Source organism: Chiloscyllium punctatum, chromosome 7 (genome assembly GCF_047496795.1).
Source record: "Chiloscyllium punctatum isolate Juve2018m chromosome 7, sChiPun1.3, whole genome shotgun sequence".
Taxonomy (NCBI): Eukaryota; Metazoa; Chordata; class Chondrichthyes; order Orectolobiformes; family Hemiscylliidae; genus Chiloscyllium; species Chiloscyllium punctatum.
In genome coordinates, this window is record NC_092745.1 from 80697654 (window position 1) to 80719178 (window position 21525).

Genomic DNA, 21525 nt, shown 5'->3' on the forward strand with positions numbered 1-21525 from the left:
ATCATAAATTCACAATTTTGCAACTGGGATAAGGTATTGGTGGAACCTTCAGTAACAGGTGAACCTTTTAAAGCAAGATTTAGTGGACCTTATCAAATTGAGAAGAAATTGAGTGTGGTGAACTATTTGATGAGGACTCCTGTCTGGAAGAAATCTCACAGAATGTGTCACGTGAATATGCTCAAAAGGTACTTTGATAAAGAAGGAAATTAAGAGGAGAAGGTGTTAATGATTACAGCACAGAAGGAAGAACCAAGTTCAGAGGATTCTGAATTGGACATTCTTCAAATCAAATTGGACCATGAGGATGTTATCAAAAATTGGGATAAATTATTCCACAAGAAAATTGAAATGACCTGAAAGAGTTATTACTATCACAAGGGGAGAAATGCGGAAACAAACTGAGAAGTACTAACCTAATTGTACATGATGTAGATATAGGAGATGCTGTTCCGATTAAGCAACATCCTTATAGGCAAAACTTTCTAAAGTTGGCACAGGTTCAGAAGGAGATAGAGTGCTTGCTCTACGATGGCATAATCAAAGTGAGTTACAGTGACTGGAGCTCACCCATTATTATGGTACCAAAGCCAGATAATACCCAACGGTTATGTGTGGACTATCGCAACGTCAACACCAATACAAAGACTGATACATATCCAATTCCATGGTTAGAGGACTGTGTTGAAAAAATGGGACAAGCAACCTATATTTGTAAGTTGGACTTGCTCAGGGGATACTGGCAAGTACCTCTGTCAGAGAGGGCAAAGGCAATTTCGGCTTTCGTAACGCCAAATGGATTATATCAGTTCAAAATCATGGCGTTTGGTATGAAAAATGCTGTGGCCACATTTCAGAGACTGATCAATAAAGTCATTACTGGATTACCCAACCGTGTGATGTATATTGATGACCTGGTGATTTTTAGTCACTCATGGAAGGAAAATTTATAGCATTTATCGGACTTGTTCGATTGACTTCGGAAGGCAGGCTTGATGATAAACCTGGCTAAAAGTGAATTTGCCAAAGCTCAAGTCACCTTCCTGGGCCATGTTATTGGACATGGACAAATGACCCCATGGGATGTGAAAATGTAAGTAATTGGGGAATTTCACACACCGTCAATGAAAAAAGTGGTACCACAGTTCCTGGGACTGAGTGGATTTTACTGGAGGTTTGTACTGAACTTTGACAGTGTGGCTGCTCCACTCACTGAATTCTTAACAAAAGGGCAAGAAGTTTCAGTGGACAGCTGACTGTCAAAAGGCACTCGACAACCTAAAAACTATGTTAACCACTGCCCCAGTATTAGTCACTCCAGATTGCACGCAGTCTTTCAAGGTGGCTATCAATACCAGTGATGTGGATGTCGGTGCGGTACTCTTGCAGTAGGATGATGAGGGATTAGAAAGACCCATTGGGTATTTTACCAGGAAGTTGAATGTTCATCAACAGAAATATTCAACAGTGGAGAAAGAGACCTTGAGACTGTGTTGGCATTACAACATTTCAGTGTCTATATGACCAGCAATGCAACTGAGACAATTGTATATGCTGATCATCATCTATTGACATTTGTGGAATATTTTAGGGAAAATAATGCCAAACTGTTTAGATGGACCTTGTTATTGCAGCCATTCAATTTGACAATTGTGCATGTGGCAGTTCGCGAAAACATGATTGCCAACGGGTTATCAAGACTCGAATGAGATAGGGAGGTGTTCGGTGGTGGGTGTGCCACGGCCTGAATTCACATGTGGTTGTGCATGTTTGCATGTGTATAGTTAATATAGTGTATATATGTGTTTAGGCTACTAACCAGGTCTTTGAAGGGTTTTGAAAATGAAGCCATCTTTTGGCATTCCTAGTTATTTTTAAGGGGAGAGGTGTCACAAAACTGGTTTCCTTTTTCTAAAAGCTGTTCCTTTTCTCAAGGATACTCTGTCCTTGTTTTTTTCTCAGAGGGATCATAAATTGCTCCCGGTCCCGACCAGACTGGTTTGGTACAGAGATTAAAGGGTATTGAGAGGCCTTTTTGTTTATATGAATACAAATGAGGCTTCAGGCCAAAGTGGTCATGTTTTAGAAGTGACCTGTGAAATGAAAGGGGAGTGGTCAGCTCTCTAGCTGAGCAGTTCAGTCCAGAACTAGTTGGGAGTTCAACAGTGAGCCCTGTCTCTCTTTTAATGCCCATCTAACTTCAACCTGTAAATATCTGTTCCATTTTTTAACTGGTTTTAGGGGGTTTGCTTATTGGAATTGTTGTGTATATTCAGAACAGCATAATTAAATCTAGTTTGGATAGACTGAGTTCTGTAGTGGTTCTTTATTCTGTTCTTTGTGTTTCATTGTGTAATTTTGTGAATAAATTTTTGTCGGTTTTAAAACCTGGTAGTGAACCTAGCTAACTTACTCCAGGTAATTTTCACTGTACACTTACTGAAACAAATTACAAAATTATGGTCTTGGCTGCCTGCTTAAGAATGTTTTAAGTGGTCTGGCCTAGTCCATAACAATACTTTGTCACTTGTTGCGGTCAAAACTTCTGTTCTTTTAGACTACTATTTCTAAAAATCCATGGGGTTCATTTGTGGAGTAAAATGCTTTAGAAGAATAAGCAGTGAAGTTTTTAGATTCCTCACTATTAATAGTTCCAATTGTGAAAACCACATTGGAATGCAGTAGTGCAGTAGTTCGGTGATTTTGAAAAGTTGGTGATTTTCTTTCGACTTTTTGAATTCCATTTTCAGAGTCACCATTTATGTGAAGGTATCTTGGTGAACTAGTCTTATGTTGGAACCCTAAAATTGTCACAAAGTTCTTGAATGTCTCATTGGTAAATTAGATGAGATTCCCTACAGTGTGGAAACAGCCCCTTCGGCCTAACCAGTCCACACCAACCCTCTGAAGAGTAACCCACCCAGACTCATTCCCCTGTGACTAATGCATCTAACATTATGGGCAATATAGCATGGTCAATTCACCTGACCCACACATCTTTGGACTGTGGGGGAGGAATCCGGAGCACCCAGAGGAAGCCCACGCAGACACGGGGAGAATGTGCAAACTCCACACAGACAGTCACCCAAGGCTGGAATTGAACCTGGGACCCTGGTGCTATGAGGCAGCAGTGCTAACCACTGCGCCACCGAAATGTAGTCCATTATCAGATATAGCCATATCTGAGATTCCATGAGCGGCAAATAATTAATGTAGAACTTCACTGACTGCAACCGTGATGGTAGAGTATAATTTCCTTACTTTAATCTATCAAGAGAAATAGCCGAGCACTAATAGATAAGAAAAGCCATCAAAAACAACCAGGTGAGGGAGGATTGATGAGTCCTTCATTGAAAACCAGTAAGTCATCAACAATAGTGAAGTGTTGTCTATGTTCGACATAGGTTTTCATAATTAAGTCCCTATATGTTTCTTATCTCACCCAGTGTTCTTTACAGTATGCTTTCCCTATTCCTGTCTGAGGCTAATTTTAGCTCATGTTTATGAACATTTTTAATTTCTATCTTTTTATTTGCCCTTTCTAATTTTTGTTCTTTAATTTCTGTTAATGAAAGTTGTATTTGTTAATAAAAATCAGAATGATTTTGCTGTAAAAATAGCGTTCTAATATTTATGGATGCCGTAAAATGAATAAATATTATTTCTTATATTTATATATGGAAGTGAGCCTGTTTTATCACTCCATTTTTCTCTTCTCCGGGCTTTTCATGCCATTTTTATGGTGAAAAAAATTGCATCATGCTGATCTTGAGTATTAAAGCAATAATTTCAATTCAGCAATAATGATTTTTTTTTCCTTTTGTTTTATACTGTTACAGTGGACTGTTTCTCTGCCTTCAATTTTTCACACTCATTGGTTAAATCATATAGATTTCTTTTAGTTTTGTTAACTAGAGTTCTTTTCCACAAAGATTTTCTCACAATTTTATCTAACTTTTTAAAAACAACTAAACTATTGCTTAGTTGCTTAGTATAGAATTAAAGCCTTCCTTTCGCTTCTCAGCCTATAACTTTCCATTTAAATACTAAAGTTTTTAGTCTTCCACAAAAAGACTTAATTCACTGCAGGTGTCAATATTGACCAATGTATTCAGGGATCTCAATTTGGATTTTAATCTCTACAGATTTAATCTGCTATGCTTAGTTCTTGCCAGTCTTTTTAATACTTTGCACCGTTCCTAGCTGATTTCAGTGTATACAGGCACATTTCGAGCTCCTGCAGCTTTTTTACTGCTAATTGCTGCTAGCACAGAGCTTACAGGCTCTGAATGTTTCAAATGGCTGAATGTTAAAAGAAATAAACAAGTGTCTGTCTACAAGTGTCTCACTGTTATTCTCCTCAGATTGCTGTGAAATTTATAGATCCGAATAATTTTCAGCCTAGCATTGTCTTTTCAAAAATCCACTGCTGGTACAATCTTTTAATGTGGGATATGATCTGAGATATCTTAGGTAGATCTGTCACCACCAGTATTTCTTGGTGGCTATCAATCTAGCCTACTGATACAATGTAGGGAAGGATGTCCACAAATCAGTGACAAAAGATAGGCTTAATCTTGATTAATAGTAAATAGGTTTACTATTTATTACTGGTTGTTGGACCAATCCCTCCGTGACTCCCTCATTGGTCCACATCCCCCACCAATCCACCCTCCACACCCAGCACCTTCCCTTGCCACTGCAGGAGGTGTAAAACCTGTGCCCACACTTTCCCCCCTCAGCTCCATTCAAGGGCCCAAAGGATCTTTTCACATCCAGCAGAGATTTTCCTGCACATCCACCCACCTCATCTATTGTGTCTGTTGCTCTCGATATGGTCTCTTTTACACTGGGGAGACAAAAGGTCAACTCACAGAGCATTTCAGGGAACATTCCTGGGACACACGCACCAAACAACCCCACCACTTCAACACCCACTCCCACTCCGCCAAGGACATCCAAGTCCTAGGCCTCCTCCACCACCTAATCCAAGCCACCCAACGACTGGAGGAAGAACACATCATCTTCTGCCTTGAAACCTTTCAACCACACGGCATCAACTTCAACTTCATTAGTTCCCAAATTTCCCCTTCCTACCTAGCTCATTCCAGATCCAACCTTCCAACTCAGCAAAGCCATTTTGACCTGTCCTACCTGTCCATCTTCCTTCCCACCCATTCATTCCATCCTCCCCACTGACCTATCACAATTACTCCCCACCTGCATCCACCTATCACTTTCCCAGCTACCTTACCCATAACCTCACCCCCACCCCCCTATTTATCTCCCTGCCGTCATCTCCCACTCTTCCCCCCAACACCTGCCAATTCCTGATGAGGGGCTTATGCCTAAAACGTTGACTTTCCTGCTCCTTGGATGCTGCTTGACCTGCTGTGCTTTTCCAGCACCACAGTTTTCAACTCTGACTCTCCAGCATCTGCAGTCCTCACATTCACCTAGTACAGAAGTTAGGTAATGCTGATGAGAGACACATTTTGTTGTAAATTTTCTTCTTGCACTCATCAGGGCCATTCACAACAAAATCATTTTAATGGCAAAATATAGATGTGTACTGTATGAGAGGAAATTAAAAATCACACAACACCAGGTTATAGTCCAACAGGTTTAATTGGAAGCACTAGCTTTCAAAGCACTGCTCCTTCATCAAGGGGTTGTGGAGTACACAATTGTAAGACACAGAATGTATAGCAAAAGTTTACACACAAAAACCCACAAGCAAACATACACATATACGTTTGTGGGGTGAATTTGCAGAGTTACATTGTACTTTGCTCAAAAACAGCATGAATCCATGTAAGACTCTGTTAACTCATTTTTTAGATTAGAATCAGTCTGAACATTAAGCCACAGACAGCAGCACACAGGGGGCTTACACCTTCAACATCTTATCTGGCTGACACCAATTGTTACAGTTAACCTGAGAATGTAACTTTTAAAAAAAAGGTTTTGTGATTTACATATGAAGGAAGTGAAACTGTCATGGTCATTCTAACAGATGAGAGACTTAACAAACAATCAAGGTATTTTTCAATGTATAATTTCAGTTACATCTCACTGTAAACTTTTGCTATAAACTCTGTGTCTGAAAATTGTGTCTCCACAACCACCTGATGAAGGAGCAGTGCTCTGAAAGCTAGTGCTTCCAATTAAACCTGTTGGACTATAACCTGGTGATGTGTGATTTTTAACTTTGTACACCCCAGTCCAACACTGGCATCTCCAAAGTATGAGAGGAAAGTTGTGATTAGTTGGCAAGTGGTCTCTGCTTACTAGTGGAAAGTGAGGACTGCAGGTGCTGGAGATCAGAGTTGAGAGTGTGGTGCTGGCAAAGCACAGCAGGTCAGGCAGCATCCGAGGAGCAGGAGAATAGACATTTTGGGCATGAGCCCTTCATCAAGAATGAGGCTTGTGGGCCCGCGGGGTTAAAAGATAAATGCGAGGGAGTGGGGCAGGTGGGAAGGTTGCTGAGAATGCGTTAGGCAGATGGAGGTGGGGGCAATGATGAGAAGCCAGAGAGGAGGGTCAGGCAGATAGTTGGGAAGGAAGATGGACACGTCAGACGTCAAGCCGGCGCCAAGTGGGAGGTTGGATCTGGGATAAAGTGGGGAGGGGGGAAATGAGGAAATGGGTGAAATCCACATTGATCCCATGTGATTGGAGAATCCCAAGGCAGAAGATGAGGTGTTCTTCCTCCAGGTATCTGGTGGTTAGGGTGCAGTGATGGAGGAGGCCGAGGACATGCATGTCCTTGGCAGAGTAGGAGGGGGAGTTGAAGTGTTCGGCCATGGGGTGGTGAGGTTGGTCGCTACCTGTTGCACTTTCAGCTACCTTCCCACCAGCCCCACCCCCTTCCTATTTATCTCTCAGCCACCCGGTCCACAGTTTCATTCCTGATGAAGGGCTCTTGATCAGAACATCAATTCTCCTGCTCCTCAGATCCTGCCTGACCAGCTGTGCCTTTTCGCCACCACAGTCTCGACTCTGCTTAGTAGTGGCTTTGCCATGGTTATTGTACAAGTTAATGATAATTGAAAGTTAACTGCCAGGCTTTCTTTCATTTTAAACAAGGCAGGTTGACTGATTAATCAAAGCATTACTCTGAGAAATGCACCAGCAAATATTATAAAGGTGTCATTTCTCTAGACTGGGGCCTCAACAATGTGATGCTGTTGGAAAGTAGGTTGCAAATTTTCATTTGCTGTGTGTTTTTTCTCTAAACTGTCTTCTAAACCTTATTTGGTTTATTTTTGTTTTCATATTTTGAGTAATAAACTTTTGTTCCATTATTAAAGACACTCTGCAGCCTCATATGAACCATGTTACAGTGATTGACCATTATATTAACTACACTGAGACTGAAGCAGCTGACTTATCAAGTCTGATTTCATTCTGGGATTTGACTTGTCCAGTAGTGCCACGTACTGGGATTATAACCCTTTTTCATTGTTTTGTTGCCTCCTTGTCATAACCTTTTCCATGACTTACACCAGCTGCAGCCAGAATCCCACTTTAAAAGATGAAGGCCAATTTGAAATAGTTAAGAGGAGTTGCAAAATGTCCAAATTACATAGGAGGAAGTGCAGGATATCTTGAAATGCATAAAGGTGGATAACTCCCCAGGACCTGATCAGATGTACCCTAGACCTCAGTGGGAAGCTAGAGAAGTGATCGCTGGGCCTCTTGCTGAGATATTTGTATTATTGATAGTCACAGGTGAGGTGTCAGAAGACTGGAGGTTGGCTACCGTGGTGCCACTGTTTAAGAAGGTTGGTAAGGACATGTCAGGGAACTATAGACCAGTGAGCCTGATGTCGGTGGTGGGCAAGTTGTTGGAGGGAATCCTGAGGGACAGGGTATACATGTATTTGGAAAGGCAAAGGCTGATTAGGGATAGTCAACAATGCTTTGTGTGTGGTAAATCATGTCTCACAAACTTGATCGAGTTTTTTGAAGAAGTAACAAAAAGGATTGATGAGGGCAGAGTGGTTGATGTGATCTATATGGACTTCAATAAGGCGTTCAACAAGGTTCCTCATGGGAGACTGATTAGCAAGGTTAGATCTCACAGAATACAGGGAGAACTAGCCATTTGGATACAGAACTGGCTCAAAGGTCAAAGGCAGAGGGTGGTGGTGGAGGGTAGGTTTTCAGACTGGAGGCCTGTGTACAGTGGAGTGCCACATTGGTGCTGTGTCCTCTACTTTTTGTCATTTACATAAATGATTTGGATGTGAGCATAAGAGGTACAGTACCTAAGTTTGCAGGTAACACCAAAATTGGAGGTATAGTGGACAGCAAAGGAGGTTACCTCAGATTACAAGAGTATCTTGACCAGATGGGCCAATGGGCAGAGAAGTGGTAGATGGAGTTTAATTGAGATAAATGAAAGGTGCTGCATTTTGGGAAAGCAAATCTTGGCAGGACTTTTACACTTAATGGTAAGGTCCTAGGGAGTGTTGCTGAACAAAGAGACCTTGGAGTGCAGGTTCATAGCTCCTTGAAAATGGAGTCACAGGTAGATAGGATAGTGAAGAAGGCGTTTGGTATGCTTTCTTTTATTGGTCAGAGTATTGAGTACAGGAGTTGGGAGGTCATGTTGCGGCCATACAGGACTTTGGTTAGGCCACTGTTGGAATATTGTGTGCAATTCTGGTCTCCTTCCTATCGGAAAGATGTTGTGAAACTGAAAGGATTCAGAAAAGATTTACAAGGATGTTGCCAAGGTTGGTGGATCTGAGCTATAGAAAGAGGCTGAAGAGGCTGGGGCTGTTTTCCCTGGAGTGTCGGAAGCTGAGGGGTGACCTTATAGAGGTTTACAAAATTATGATGGGCATGGATAGGGTAAATAGACAAAGTCTTTTCCCTGGAGTCAGGGAGTCCAGAACTAGAGGGCATAGGTTTAGGGTGAGAGGGGAAAGATATAAAAGAGACCTAAGGGGCAACATTTCACTCAGAGGGTGGTAAGTGTATGGAATGAGCTGCCAGAGGATGTGGTGGAGGCTGGTACAATTGCAACATTTAAGAGGCATTTGGATGGGTACATGAATAGGAAGGGTTTGGAGGGATATGGTCCGGGTGCTGGCAGGTGGGACTCGATTGGGTTGGGATATCTGGTCGGCATGGGCGGGTTGGACCGAAGGGTCTGTTTCCATGCTGTACTTCTCTATGACTCTATGAGATAACTTCAAATGAATCTGAACATGTTACTTAGCAGCATGATTACCATTGTTTCCATGCTACCATCACTATAATTAGCTCTAGCATAGAGTTTGCACTGTCTGCAATATCTTACAAGGGCACACAAATATATGAACATATGAATTAGAAGCAGGAATAGGGCACTCGGTACCTCAAGCCTGAGCCATCATTCAATAAGATCATGATTGATCTAATTGTGATTACAACTCCATCTACCCTGATACCCTTTCACCCCTTGCTTACCATGAAACTATCTAGCTCTGCCTCAAGGTCAAAAATTCTCATGACCCTTTGAGAGAAATAATTTAGTCTCATCTCTGTCTTAAATAGGTGACCCTATTTTTAAACAATGACTCCTAGTTCTAGATTCTTCCTTGTAAGGTAATATCTTCTCCAAATCCACCCTATCAAGACCCCTCAGATGTGGGATTATTTGATATCACATTCCTTGTAATTAAGTCAGTTATTTAGTCAGCATTATATTTCTACGTGAAATGTCCCAGAAGTGATTATGCTCGGAGAGTGAGGAGCAATTAGGACATACATGTTTTAACTAGGTGGGAATCAGAAGATTTTCAAAGAATTGTTTTGCAAGTAGACTTCAGATCAATATCTAATCCAGATAACTATCGCCAGTAAATTTCCTAATTGAAAATAAAGTTGACTTGTTTAAGTTCCTACACACCCACTGTGAAAAAGTGACACAATTAGGGGCAAATCACATTCAGAGAAGCCATAACGCTAAATGATGAGGGAAATAAGGAGGCATTCATGCAGAACAAAATGTTTTTCTAAGGTTTGGGTTGAAACACAATTTGGTGACTTTACAACATGTGTTTAGTCTTGCAGTAAAACCAAATTGTCTCTGACCTGGAAATGCTGGCTGTGGACAAAATTTCAGCCTCAATAAAAATGTAAAAATTAAAAACGCCAAGAAATTTGAGACATCAAGGTAATTCCCCATTGATTCATCCTTTAAAAATTCAAATACTTTCGTGTCATCAGGTCTCATACATAAATTAATTGAATGTCCTCTTAATTTGAAAACTACTTGAAGCAAATGATGTACCTCAGAAAAAAAATCCAGCAAACGTATTTTTCCATTGAAATCTCTTTCCTCTGGAAACTTGAAATAATATGTCTTTCAATCTAATTTGGTCTATTACAATAGCTTTATTGCATTATATTTTAAACAAGTTGAATGTAGCCACAGATAGTCAATGTGGTTTAATTTGTATCTTTAAATAAAAGACCTTTATAAAACTGTCTTGTGGCGTGATAGGGCATACACTGCAAACGATGTTTTAAATTATGTCGGTACATTGTAGGATGGTTCGTGTGGGAAAATCTTTTGAGTCAGGCAGGTTGCTTAAATAGTTATTGATGAATCCTCAAGCAAATTATTAAGGCCTTAGCATTTATTCATTTTAAAAATTCTAATACCGTAATTAGCATTCTGTTCAATGGGAATTCCAGATTGATAAATTACATAAGATTATAGTTAGAAACATCACATTTGTTTTTATAGTGAATTAGCTTCTTAAGTGCAGTGTGATATCAAGGAGTTTTAACAGTCTTTGTTGCCACATTTTGGAAAGGTTAAAATTAGCTGTCTGCCAATTTGCCAATCACACCTTGCCTAAACACATCTACTATCTTTTTCATGTGTCCCATTACAAGTTCTTTTGGGTTAATACCACTAATACCTTATATCAATCAGAACTCATATATAACTTTCACAGTTTCATCTCACCCTCATGTGCTTAGCTCTAGAGATAGTCTCACACCCGTATCTCACAGCTTGCAGACAATCACAAAAAGCACATTAGTACACCACATTCACTAACATATTTCCTTTTCTCTTACAGAATAAGATGGCACATAACCAGAGGCAACAACACTTAAACAGTGATGCTGTAGAGTTTAAGGAGGGGCAGCTACATGTCCCTGTTCCAATGAAGCAGATAGTACTCAGCATTATCGAAGGGTTCATGAGTGAGATCATAGACAGTGATAATGTGGAAATCATTGAAGGTTACAATGTAATCACACCGAACCCTCCTTTCACATTCTACTTCCTCATGCATCCCAAAATCTCTTTAGATTTGCAAGTTACCATTGATGAGTATGCAGCTCATATTTTTAGCCCTCCTTTTATTGCAAGCTTACTCTTTTATACTTTTCAGCTTGCAGATAACCAAGAACTGCAAACATGACCAAGCATGAGTGGAAATGCAAGAGATGGAAGAGGAGGAGAAGGCTGGTGATGAAAAAGAACGGTTGTCGTTTTTCTCACACTCTCAGTCACCATTTCAGATTCCTGAACTCTGCTTGCTTTAGGATGGCTCAATCAGGATCTGCATGCAGTGACTCCCTGGTACAAGTCACCTATAGCCTGAGCAAGGAAAAGAACGGCACAGGTGCCAGCTTGTCAGCAGAAGATTCAAGTGAAAACTTTGATGAAGTGGCCAAGTGAGGAAGGAAGGTAAAAAATAAACTCAAAGCAGAAATAAGCTATTCAGCTCCACCATTGAATACAATCCTGACTGATCTCATCTTGGCCTCAACTCCACTTTCCTGCCAACTCTCTATTAACCTTTAGCCAATTACTGATTGACAAACCTGCCAGGTGTCTTGTAATCAAAGATCCTGGAAAGGTCTCATTCCAAACTGGGATAGGACCTCCAGGCCTGTTGGAACCCATCCTTTCCAGTAGGATTTATTAACATACTGTGGACAAACGGTCATGTAACATCTGATGGCTGATATTTCAGCTACTATTGCAGTATAAAGAGAAACTGTATACTGTACAATATTCACTAATGTCCTTCAAGGAGAAAAACTATCATCCTTACCTCATCATAGAGTCATATACAGCATGGAACAGACCCTTCGGTCTAACCCGTCCATGCCGACCTGATATCCCAACCCAATCTAGTCCCACCTGCCAGCACCTGGCCCATATCCCTCCAAACCCTTCCTATTCATATACCCATCTGGCCTACATGTGACTCCAGACCCACAGCAATGTGATTGACTCTTAACTGCTCTCTGGGCAATTAGGGACAAGCAATAATTCTTGTACACCCGAAATGTCGATTTCGCTGCTCGTTGGATGCTGCCTGAACTGCTGTGCTCTTCCAGCACCATTAATCCAGTACAAGCAATAATTGCTGGCCTAACCATGAATGACTAAAAAAGTACTTTGAGTGTTGCAGTGGAAACTCAGGTTGCTTTCATTCAGCCACAGTTTGCTATGATGCAAAAAAAGACTGTTATCAACAGAGCTATTACCAATTACCAGTGTTCAAATTGGTGTCAGATTGTCACGGATGCCTACTAATCTATCCTGTAACATGATTGCTAAGATGCCTACCTAAGGGTTTGGCAGTGGCACCTTGCATTATGAATCTGTTGTTCTCTTGCAGGTTAACAACATTCACTGTCCTATCATTGTCACTTCATCACTACCTTTGTTGTTACCTGTCAATCAAACAGAGCTCAATCTGCTGTTGTGCGCACTGAAATGGTGCAGTCAAAATCCAGGGCAGCTCGAGCCATGGCTGCTGATGGTTATCTTACAAAGAAAACCAAATTTCCCTCACTAAAAAGCAGGAGTCTTCCTCCACGTTTGTTGCAACCGCTGGGAGAGTGTTGTGTAAGAGTAATTGTAGAGACAGAGGTAACTACAGAGCAGGCATGAAGATAATGTACAAACATGACCTTTGCAAGGAACTTTGGACATTTTGTTGGATTATGTTAATGTTGGAGGTTTGTTTCATCATGACAAATCTTGCACCATTTGAGCCAATGGGAAACAATAAGGATTCTAAGATCATGTTGAATAACAGTGATTAATAGTTATGTAGTCATGATTATCACAGTCAGATGAATCAATCATGGCCAACCTAGTCAGGAAAGGACTGTGTTTTTTGATACCACTCTGACCCCACTCTTCATTTTCCTCCTCCTTAACTGGTATTATATATCTACTGATAAGAGCTATGCTTTCATGATGGCAAGTTTATGCGATGTACATGGTTAATCTTGATGATTGCTCTGCCTAGTACTGCATCTTTCCTCCAGGAAGCCACAAGAAGCATTGTCAAAGTGTCCCAACAGTGTCCTTTATCACATTTTCTGGGGCAGCTTTATGCATGCTACCCTGTGTTGTGCAGTTGATCAGGAACTACATCATCAAATGTTAGCCCTTGTCACCCCATAGCCACCCTCTGGATTGGTGACTCAAATGCAGCTGGCATGATGAACTGCCACCAAATTAAGGTAGTTTAACCACTGCCATGATGCCAGGCATTGACCTCCATGATACAGTCCAGTATATGGTCACACTCCAGGGAATAGAATTCATTCCAAGTTGGATACAAATCAGAATTGGCCCCTGGAGCATGATGTTTCTGTAGTCAAGGAACCTTACACTACAGGGCTGCTATCAATCCCAATAAAGCAGTAAGTTCTTTGTCCCTGCTGATCTCCAGTAAGAGAATGAAATATATTCATGAAATTATAGAGCCTCAGAGATGTTTTTATGTAATAATAGATGACAAACAGAAATATATTACAAATATCACCTACTCTAGCCGAGAAGGAGCCTGAAGATTTATAGTCTTGGTCACCTTCACAGCTACTTGCAATGTTTTCCCCACTCTGCTCTGAAATTGTAACTGTGACCACAGCAGATTATAGATTTCAGCAACGATGGCCTTAGAAGAGGGGGAGATATTTGATACATCATTCCTTTCTGAAGTTGAAGTGGGAGAATTGCTCCCTGAACACCCTGCATGTGTATGGCTTCCTACAGAGAGCCCTATCCTACCTCCTCTTCCTCCTCTTTTAGAATTTTGTCCTGCCCTAGATTGCCTCCCTCATTTTCCCTGTATCATCCAAGGGGAATGCAAACATTTGGACCAGGCCTGAGAGCAGAAAACTTGATGTCAGGACAAAATTGAATGGGCTGTAACATAACCTTTAATTAACTCTGGAAAGCACCAAAGACTTCTATAATCACAGAATGGTCCAGAGGAGATACATCAGCACCTAATCCAATCAATTAATTATTTTATTAGTCTAATTGATGATCTATTGAAATGTAGGTTCATTAACAAAGATCAAAATACAATGTTAGCTACAGCATTGAGTTTCAAAATGGCAGCACGAGCATCTAATTAGTGTTAGTTGATGATTGACATCATAATCTACCTATTCAGTCTGCATCCAGCATCTGGGGGCCCATTAGCTTAATTGGCTGGATGGCTGGTTTGTGATACAGAGTAACACCACCAGTGGAGCTTCAATTTCTGTAGCAGTTGGGGTTACAGTGAAGGTCTCACCATCTTAACCTTGCCCCTTGCCTGAAGTGTGGTGACCCTCTGGACCAGTTATGTGTGTCTCTCTCTCTTTAATGAGAAAGCAGTACAATGGTCTTCTGGGACCATGGCAACTTTGCCTACACTTCCAGTGGGATGCTCCCTACATGTCTTTACCACAGAGGAGGGTGGCACCAGATGCACACTGTATACAATGTTTTATAGGCAAAGTGGCAAGTAAACCTTCAAAAATGAAAAAGGAGCCCCACAGAGGTGAATTTCATTGCAATTTGTATTCACTTAACTTTCTAGAAGTTTCCAGGGAACCTATGCAAAAATAGATTATTCAACCAGAACCAGATAGTTATAACTCTATTGGTGGATCATTAGTTAAATGGCTGGTGTAATTGATTTTACAATGTCTGGGGAAAAGTGCAAATGGGAGAATGGTGAATTGTAACATTAGGGAGCTGGCAACTCGCATAATGCTAATGGTAGCAGCTTTTGGATGAAGTTATTTTGTTCCAAATCCAGGCTCAAAAACAGCAATTAAAGCAGGCTAGAGAAGGAAGTGGGGACTAGTTGTGTTCCTGAATCAGAAATAGAAAATACATTGTACTGCATTAAACAAATCCCTATGGCAAGTGATAAGATCCAGTGTGGGTACCAGAGGCAAGAAAAGAACTACAAGTCACAAGATGTGCCTCAGGTGAAATACCTCCTTTTTAGATAGATTTATGTTTTATTTATATTTTTGACACATAAGTTACAAATAGTCCTTTTCTAGTAATTCTGATGCTTTTTAATTTTTAGAGGTAATACCACAAAGGACTGGCAATAAGATTTTACCATGACAACAGCCCTATTTTTGCTGTGTCGATGCATTTAGGCAGGCAATTCATTAGATGCATGGAAATAGTTGTCTATTAGTTTGATGAATGGAACAGAAATGAATGAATTTCATTTCATTTTGCCAGCAACAGCAGTTCATGAATAGCCTTGTGGGATCTGAGAATGATTTTGCCTACAATCTTTATTGTGAGCTTTGAAGGTTGTTCTGGAATGAAACCTGACAGCATGACCCAGACATTCAGGTGCACAAATTGTTTTGAATGTGTGTGATTCATGCAGTCATTTCTTGCATTTAAACAGAGAGATTTTGGGCCCCACATATAAAGATGCCAACACAGTGAAAGGGAAGGTGAGATCAGGCACTGCTCACTTTGTAGCAGTTCTCAGGTAAATGGTTCCAGAAATTCAGGAAGAACCTTGAGATCATGAATCAACATGGGCAGTGGGAAGTAAGTGTGTTGGAGATCAAAAATCTATTGCCTGACAGTGGGATGAAGCTAAAGTTTGAAATTTTTGGAAATTTGAAAGCGAGCCAAGCTTCCCAATGTTAAAAGGTTAGGAAGCCTTTTTTAATGTATCTGCACATCATACATGCTCATTAAAAGGCAGCTTAATTGCACATTTTCAATTAAGTTAACTGTGAATGATAAATATGTGCCTTCAGATTCATGATGGCATTTAATTTGCAAGGAGCAGGCAAAGTAACTCACTTGCTAGAGTTGGTGGGTAGCTGTTGCTTTTTCTCCTTTTAAAGAGGGTTGTTCAAAACTGACAATGGTTTGAAATTGGGTGATGGCAGTCAGTGGAGCAGGATGGACAAAGGCAGGGAGGCAGGCTTGGTCAGGTTAAAGGAGGGAGGGATGTCAGAGATTGTATTCATGCGGTCACAGAGCAAGGGTGTGCAAGGCAGGGAGGGAGAGACGAAAGTTGCAGTCTATGGAGCCAGGCTGCGTGAGGCAGGAAGGATGGAGTCTGTTTGAAACAGGACCGAGGCAGCGACACTCAGAGAAGGTAAGGGCCTAACACTGTTGGTGTGGGGACACTTTGTTCTGGGGTGTGGAGGCACTTTCCAGACAGGCATTGTCAGGCAGGGATGATCCAAAATGGAAAAACTGGTACTGTCAATAGTAGGATTGTGGGTTGAACTAAGGATACAGAGCAATCATGGTGAGTGGGTTGGTGGGGGTTTGGGGATGAGGGGATAAGTGAGATGCAGTAGGATATTAAGTTCAGGATCCTGGTTGGGTGCTGAATGGTCTTAATAGGGAAGAGGGTATCACAGTATTAAACAGATCAGGTAAGACAGTTCAAGGTCATGTAGAGAACCAGGATGGCCATGGTCATACACACAGTGATGAGTGTAGTCGCAGAAAAGAGAGAAAGCATATGGAGTGAATGGTTATTGCGCTAAGGAAAATGTGAAGTGGCTCAAACATAACAGAGGGGAGGGAAATGCTTGTACTGGGTGGGCCAAGGGTGATGGAGTAGAAGGTGAAAGGTCGCAGAGGGAGGGTAGAAGGCAATGGAGTGGATCTGAAATAGAATGTGCATTGCTTCTCAAAGAGTTTTATAAATGCAGTTGCTCTAAAAGTGTAATTTTTCAAAGTGGGAGGAGGGTGTTTTGTGTAAGTGATGAGTTAGTGGTGAGCACGTGAAATTCTGAGAAGCATCAAGATAGATAAGTCCCCAGGGCCGGCCAGATATATCCAACATTATTATGGGAAGCAAGGAATGAGATTGCTGCATCTCTGGTGATGATCTTTGCATCCTCACTCTCCATGGGAGTAGTATTGGGTGATTGGAGGGTGGCAAATGTTTTTCCTCTGTTCAAGAAAGGGAATAGGGAAATCCCTGGGAATTACAAACCAGTTAGTCATATGTCTGTGGTAAACAAGGTACTGGAAAGGATTCTGAGAGATAGGATTTATGACAATTTGGAAATACATAGTTTGATTAAAGATCGTCAGCATGGCTTTTTGAGGGACAGGTCATGCTTCACAAGCCTTATTGAGTTCTTCAAGGATGTGACGAGACATGTTGACGAAGGTCAAGTAGTGGGTGTGGTGTATATGGATTTCAGTAAGGCATTTGATAAGGTTCACCACAGTAGGCTCATTCGGAAAGATAGGGTATATGGAATACAGGGAAATTTGGCTATCTGGATACAGAATTGGCTGGCCAAAAGAAGACAGCAAGTGGTAATGGATTGAAAATATTCTGCCTGGAAGTCGGTAACCAGTAGCGTCCTGCAGGGATCAGCTCTTGGGCCTCTGCTCTTTATAGTTTTTATAAATGACTTGGAAGAAATGGAATGGTGGGTTAGTTTGCCAATGACACAAAGTTTGGTGGTGTTGTAGACAGTGTCAAGGCCTGTTGCAGACTACAACAAGACATAGGCAGGATGCAGAGCTGGGCTGAGAAGTAGCAGGTTGAGTTCAACCTGGATAAGTGTGAAGGGATTCATTTTGGAAGGTCAAATTTGAATGCTAAATACAGGATTAAAGACAGGATTCTTAGCAGTGTGGAGGAACAGCAGGATCTTGGGGTCCAGTACATAGGTCCCTCAAAGTTGCCACCCAAGTTGTTAGGGTTGTTAAGAAGGCGTATAGTATTTTGATTTACATTAGCATGAGGATTGAGTGTAAGAGGCATGAAGTTTTGCTGCAGTTCTGTAACACCCTGGTTAGACCACATTTGGAGTATTGGGTCTAGTTCTGGTCTCCTCATTATGGGAAGGATGTAGATACTATAGAGAGGGTGCAGAGGAGATTTACCAGGATGCTGCTGGTCTTGGAGGGCTGGTCTTACGAAGAGAGGTTGAGTAAGCTAGGGCTTTTCACACTGGAAAGAAGAAGGAAGAGCAGTGACTTGATAGAGGTGTAAAAGGCAATGAGAAAGTTAAAAATCACATAACACCAGGTTATGGTCCAACAGGTTTATTTGGAAGCAGTAGTTTTTGAAGTGCTGCATCTTCATTAGGTGGTTGAGGAGCAGAATCATAAGACATAGACTTTATAGCAACAGATTGCAGTGCCATGGAATGTCATATTGAATGTTAGCTTATGTCTTTCATCATTTAGAATGACCATGTTAGTTTCAGTTCCTTCATATGTAAATCCCAGAACTTTTTAAAGTTACAGTCTCAAGATATCTTTTAATGAGAGGTGTCATCTCAGCTCAGTTAATTCATTCAAGATGTGAAGTTAAAGTTTGTCCGTGTTCCAATGATAGGTCAGACTGATTCTATTTCTAAAGTGGGAGTTACAGAATCTTGCACGGATTTATGCAGTTTTTGAGCAAACTAAAATGAAATTCTGCAATGTGTATGTGGGTGCAGGGGAGAGTGTGTGTGTGTGTGTGTGTGTCTGTCTGTCTGTCTGTCTGTCTGTCTGTCTGTCTATAGTGTAGTGTGACACGAACCCAGGGTCCCAGTTGAGGCCATCCCCATGGGTACCGAACTTGGCTATCAGCCTCTGCTCAGCCACTTTGCGTTGTTGCCTCTCCCAAAGTCCATCTTGGAGGGTGGTCACCCAAAGATCTGAGGCCAAATGTCCCGGACCAGTGAAGTGTTCTCCGACTGGGAGGGTACACTCCTGCCTAGCGATTGTTGTGTGGTGTCCATTCATCTGTTGCTGTAGCCTCTGCTCAGTCTCACCAATGTACCATGCTCAAGGCCTACAGCGTATGAGTTAGTCAATGTTGGCCAAGCCACATGAGTACCTGCTGCGTACATGGTGGGAGGTGTACCCGTTTATAATGGTGGTCAACACTCTGACATGTCTTGCAGCGTCTGCCGTGTCAGGGTTGTATGGTGTTGTCCTGAAAGCCGGGCGGTTTTCTGCAAACAATGATCTCTTGAAGGTTTGGTGGTTGTTTAAAGGCGAGAAGTGGAGGTGTGGAGAAGGTTTTGGCAAAGTGCTCGTCCTCATTGATAATGTATTGCAGGCTGCTAAAAACATGGCGTAGTTTTTCAGCTTCCGGGAAGTACTGGTCAACAAAGGGTACCCTGTCGGTTGCAGCACGTGTCTGTCTCCTGAGGAGGTCATTACGGTTTCTCATTGTGGCACATCGGAACTGGTGGTCAATAAGTTGAGCATCGGGCCCCGTTCTTATGAGAGCATGTTTGAATGCTTCCAAGTGTCTGCACATTCCTCCTCATCTAAGCAGATCCTGTGTATGCGTAGGACTTGTCCATAGAGGATGGCTGTTTTAATTTGTTTTGGGTGGATGCTAGAGAGGTGTAGCATTGTGAGGTTATCCATGAGTTTGGAATAGAGTGAGGTGCTGAGGTGCCCATCTTTGATGGAGATGCATGTGTCCAAGAATGAGATGGATATTAAAGTGTAGTCCACGGTTAGTTTAATGGTGGGATGAAACTCATTGATATCACAGTGTAGTTGTTTCAGTGACTCCTCCAGAGTCCAGAGGAAGAAAATGTCAATAATATATCTAGTGTATAGTGTTGGTTGGAAGTCCTGCATAGAGAAGAAGTCTTGTTCAAACCTGTGTATGAAATTGTTGGCATATTGGGGTGCAAATTTTTTCCCCATGGCTGTTCTGTGTGTCTGGATGAAGAACTGGTTGTCAACGTTGAAAACGCTGTGGTCGAAGATCAAGCAGATGGATTGTAGCACAGTGGTCAGAGATTGGTGGTTGTTGCTGGTGAGAACTGAGGCTGTTGCCGCAATGCCATCATCATGAGAATGTTAGTGCAGAGTGCTGAAAAGTTCATTTTGACAAGGAATGTTCCTGTTTCGACTGGTCCGTGGATGCTGAGTTCCTACGCAAGAATGTAAGAAATCTGTAATGTCGATACAGAAGCTAGGATCCCCTGTACAATGGGTTTTAAGATGCCTTCAACATAGCCAGAGAGATTCTCACACAGGGTCCCATTGCCTGATACGATGTGATGTCCTGGTGTGTTGGCTTTGTGTATTTTTGGAAGGCATTCAAGATTTTTCTTTCAAAATATCAGCAATGATCCCAATGAGCCTACTGACAAACTGGAACAGTCATCACAGGGATCTGTCGAGGAGCGACCAACGAAGGAGTCAACTTGGACCTCACCAGAGAGGTGGTTATGTATGTTTGCTCAAACTGTCAGGAAATATTTAAATGCCAGATTCATCAGCCGCACCCACAAGATAGAACAAAACATCACCCAATCACAACGCCATGTCATTTAAGCTCTCAAAACCAATCACAACATTGTCATCAAACCAGCAGATAAAGGAGGAGCCATTGTCATTCAGAATAGAACAGATTACTGCAAGTAAGTGTATCGACAACTGAACAGCCAGGACCACTCCTGGTAACTACCGGCCGACATGACAAAAGAACACACCCATGAACTAACAACATTGATCAAGACATTGGATCCTGTCTTTCAGAGTCCCCTATGAGCCCTTATCCCACATACTTCTCGCATAGACAACTACTTCTGTCTTCAAAATTCACAAAGCCAACTCACCAGGATGTCCCATCGTATCCGGCAATGGGACCCTGCGTGAGACCCTCTCTGGCTATGTCAAAGGTATCTTGAAACCCATTTTCAAGGCACCCCCAGCTTCTGTCAGGGCACGACAGATATCTTACAGAAACTCAGCTTCCGCAGACCAGTCGAACGAGGAACATTCCTCGTCACAATGGATGTGTCAGCACTCTACAGCAGTATTCCCTACGATGACGGAATCGCTGCAACAGCCTCAGTACTCAATACCAACAGCTGCTAATCTCCGAGCACCGTCCTACAACTCATCTGCTTCAGCTTTGACCACAACGTTTTCACCTTTAACAACCAGTTCTTCATCCAGACACACGGAACAGCATTCGGACAAGATTTGCACCCCAGTATGCCAACATTTCCATGCACAGATTTGAGCAAGACTTTTTTTTTCTGCACAGGATCTCCAACCAACACAATGCAGCAGATATGCGGATGACATTTTCTTCCTCTGGACCCATGTCGAGGAGTCACTGAAACAACTTTACAATGATATCAACGAGTTTCATCCTACCATCAAACTCAACATGGACTACTCTTTAGTATCTGTCTAATTCTTGCACACGTGGGCACCTCAGCACCTCCCTACCGCAAACCCATGGATAACCTCATGATGCTACACTTCTC